This window comes from Tachyglossus aculeatus, chromosome 6 (assembly GCF_015852505.1).
Source record: "Tachyglossus aculeatus isolate mTacAcu1 chromosome 6, mTacAcu1.pri, whole genome shotgun sequence".
NCBI classification, from domain to species: domain Eukaryota; kingdom Metazoa; phylum Chordata; class Mammalia; order Monotremata; family Tachyglossidae; genus Tachyglossus; species Tachyglossus aculeatus.
In genome coordinates, this window is record NC_052071.1 from 6,886,973 (window position 1) to 6,890,883 (window position 3,911).

Genomic DNA, 3,911 nt, shown 5'->3' on the forward strand with positions numbered 1-3,911 from the left:
TGGGGATTAAGACCGTGGGACAACCTGATCACCTTGTATCCCCCCAGTGCTTAGAACAGTGCTTTTCACAGAGTAAGCGCTTAACAAATACCATCATTTCCACTAAGTCACGCTGCTTCTCTAGCGCTTACTTTGTGCAGAGCACTTTACTAAACACCTGGAAAGAGAGTGAGAGAGAGTGAGACACAGACACCAGGCCTCCGGTGGAGCGTCCTTCCTGCGGCAGGCACCCAGTCGGTTTCCCCGCCGGCCGTGACGCTATTCCCGCTGGCTCGACAGGCTCGGAACCTGATGTACGTGATCACATGCAGGGAGAAGCTGAAGAGATCCACGTGCAGAGTCGAGGAGCAGGTCTTCCATCTGTACGCCAGGCTTTTGAAGCAGGAAGGTATTTCGGGTGCGTAAAAATCCCTCCTCTCCTTCCCCCGCACCGGGAGCAATGGTTTGGGGGGACCCCGCCCCCACGCCTCCAACCCCGTCAGCATCGGCAGCGGGGAAAGGGTGGGGGTAAGACAGCGCTGAATAATAATGATGGCATTTTTCAGCATTTCTTTTTAATAATTTCTTTTTCTTTTTAATAATAATAATGATAATGGCATTTATGAAGCGCTTGCTATGTGCAAAGCACTGTTCTAAGCGCTGGGGAGGTTACAACGTGATCAGGTTGTCCCTCGGGGGGCTCACAGTCTTCATCCCCGTTTTACAGATGAGGTCACCGAGGCCCAGAGAAGTGAAGTGACCTGCCCAAAGTCACACAGCTGACAATTGGCGGAGCCGGGATTTGAACCCATGACCTCCGACTCCAAAGCCCGGGCTCTTCCCGCTGAGCCACGCTGCTTCTCACGCCCACTGGGTGCCAGGCACTGAGGTAAGTCGAAGCCTGTGCCCGACGGGGGCACAGTCCCTCCCCACTTGGGGCTCCCAGTCGGTAAGGGAGGGAGAGCAAGGATCACACCCCCATTGTACAGTTGGGGAGACTGAGGCCCAGAGCAGGGCAGCGCCTTGAGCGAGGTCAGCGGCGGAGCCCGGGCTAGAAAGAGGGTCTCCCGACCCCCGCCAAGCCCGGGCTGCTTCCTCTAGGCCCCGCTGCCGCGATGTGTTGGTGGCGGTGGGACTTGGCGTTGTCGTCGTAGAGGTGGTAGTTGGAGTAGTAGAAAAAGCAGCATTTCACGAGACATGTAGAGAAGGTAAGTATTGGCAGGGTCCTAGTTTTTCTTTTTCACGATATTCGCTAAGCACTTACTATGTGCCGGACACATGTTAATCAGTCACGTAGAGAAGCAGCGTGGCCTAGGGAATAGAGCTCGGGCCTGGGTGTCAGAAGGGCCCGGGTTCTCATCCCGGCTCTGCCGCCCGTCTGCCGGGTGACCTGGGGCGAGTCACTCCACTTCTCTGGGCCTCAGTTCCCTCATCTGGAAAAGTGGGGGGAAGACTGGGAGCCCCTTGTGGGGTAGGGACTGTGTCCAACCCGATAGCCCGTAGCGACCTGGCACTTAGTAGTAATAATAATAATGATGGCATTTAAGTGCTTACTATGGGCAAAGCACTGATCTAAGCACTGGGGGGATCCAAGGTGATCAGGTTGTCCCACGGGGGGCTCACAGTCTTCATCCCCATTTTACAGATGAGGGGACTGAGGCGCAGAGAAGTTAAGTGACTTGCCCAAGCAAGCAGACATGTGGCGGAGCAGGGATTAGAACCCATGACCTCTGACCCCCAAGCCTGGGCTCTTTCCACGGAACCACGCTGCTTCAGTTCTTGGAACATTGCAGGGGCTCAAAGTGGAAGTAGTCGTAGTAGCAGAGCCAGAATTTAATGAGCGCTCAAGTCGGGGCCCGGGGCCGAGGAGCTGAAGGACCCCTGGGGTCAGAGGAGCGAGAGGTCGGGGTGGGGGGGCTCCCCGGAGGCGGAAATTTGGGGAGGCCGGAGCCTCGGGAGTGGAGAAGCGCCTCGGAAGTGAACGTGCAGAGCGAGGTGACGCCCCGGGGCCCGGAGGGAGCCTTCCGCCGGCATGAATGACACCCCCTGTTCATGTATTCAGTCGTATTTATTGAGCCTTTACTGTGAGCAAAGCACTGTACTGAGTGCTTGAAAGAGGACAGTATAGGGACCGGGCTCCCCACCCCAGTCGAAGCGGTGGCTCCTGGATTCACTGGGGGGGGGGGGGGCAGCACGGGATTGGGGGTCCGTGGGGAGGGGGGTGCAGTGGGACCGGGCCCAGCTAACGAGCCTTTGTCTGTGTGGTTGTGTGGCAGGAGCAGGTGAGCAGCCCGTGCCCGCCGCCGGCCCCCACCTGCCCCGGCGTGGACGACCGAGGTGGCCCCCGGCGTGGTGCCGCCAGCGTCCGGGGGCCCGGCGGCTCCCCCGCAGCCCCCAGCGTCCTGGCTTCCTGACCCACCCCGTCGGAAGGCCCCTGGCCGGGCGTGCCCATCGGAACTGGTTGAGGGGGCGGACGTGGCGTGGGCGGTGGTTCGGCGGGCCCCCTTCACCCCCACGGTGGGATGGGCCTGGACACCATTGGAGAGCGGGTGGGGGAGAGGGTCCGCTTCCACCGCCCTCCCACCTCAAAGCACAAGCTCCCCCCGGGCACGCGGATCCCGGCCGATTTCTCGGGGGCCGGGGGTGGGCGGCCACCGGGCCGTTGGGTGTCCGTCAGGGATCCGGCCGAGTCGTGCCGCCTGGGGTGCCCCCCTGGAGCGGGGTGGGTGCCGGCACGGAGGACCTTCCCGCCGGCCCACTAAAAATGCACTAGACGTGAGTTTGGGAATCCAGGCACCCTCCACGCCGGAGGGTTCCTCCGTTTCCTTAGATTAAAGGACAGAGTTAAATAGATGAGATAGATGAATATATACGTATATTTTTTTTGAGTAAGTTGCGATGGGCTCACGAGGCTCTGACCTGAGACGGTGCAGGGAAGCGACCCCGGCCGAGCCCCGTGAACCGAACCGAGGGTGCTGACGTTCCGTCGTCGCGTGGCTCTCTGCCTTGGGATGGGCGGGCGGGCAGTGCTCGGCGATTTGTCGGCAGCGATAATAAAAAGATTTCACGGCAGACGGGAGCACCGTTGCGTTTTTGATTCGGCACTGAGCGCAGGTGGCCGGCGAGGAGGGGGATCGGAGGAGAGGCGGGGAGCGGGGGGACGGGACGGGACGCGGACGTCTTTCTGAGTCCCGGCTGGTCCGGAAGGGACCGTGGAAGCCGTCTGGACTCTCCCCACCCCCCAGAATTTCCCTTCTGTCTGTGAGAGTCCAGAATCTGACTTTTATAATTGCATTTCATCAGCTGCTCTTTTTATGTGCTAAGCAGTCACTCTGCCAAGCACTGTGTGCTTAGTACACACCCGACCACCTTATACGCCACACCACCACTCTCCCCCTGCATTCAAAGCTTATTGAAGGCACATCTCCTCCAAGAGGTCTTCCCGGTTTTAAGCCCTCTTTCCCCCCGGCTCCCTCTCCCTTCCGTGTCATTTAAGCACTTGAATCTGTGACTTTTGGGCACTTGGTATTTGCCTCAACCACATCCCACGGCACTTCTGTCCATAGCTATATGGTATATATTCTCAATTACTTGAAGTCTGTCTCCCCCTCTAGACTATCAGCTGGTTGTGGGAATGGAACGTATCCGCCAACTCTGTTGTATTGTCTTCTCCCAAACGCTCAGTTCGGTGCTCTGCATACCTTAAGGTGCTCAATAAATACGATTAATGGAGGACGATTTCTCGGGCTCCAGCAGGACCGTGGCAGGATGCTGGAGCCCGGGAGGCCCCCGTTCCAGCCATGGATGTGAAAACCAGATTTTGGGCTCTTGCCTGCGGCCGGTGTCTCCCTGCAGCTGGGCCTGCCTTTTCCTGCGTTTTGGCCTTTCGCCGTGTCTGGGCCTCTCTTTCCTTGGGTCAGGGCCGGCCTCTC

At 58.9% G+C, this 3,911-nt stretch overlaps 1 long non-coding RNA gene across 1 annotated transcript; it reads left to right on the top strand.

The window, feature by feature from the left end:
• The first annotated feature begins 826 nt into the window (after positions 1 to 826).
• On the top strand, positions 827 to 3,051 carry LOC119929944. Its single transcript, XR_005451604.1, has 2 exons — positions 827 to 868; positions 2,256 to 3,051. It is a non-coding gene; the product is annotated as an uncharacterized LOC119929944 (long non-coding RNA).
• The last annotated feature ends 860 nt before the right edge of the window (positions 3,052 to 3,911 follow it).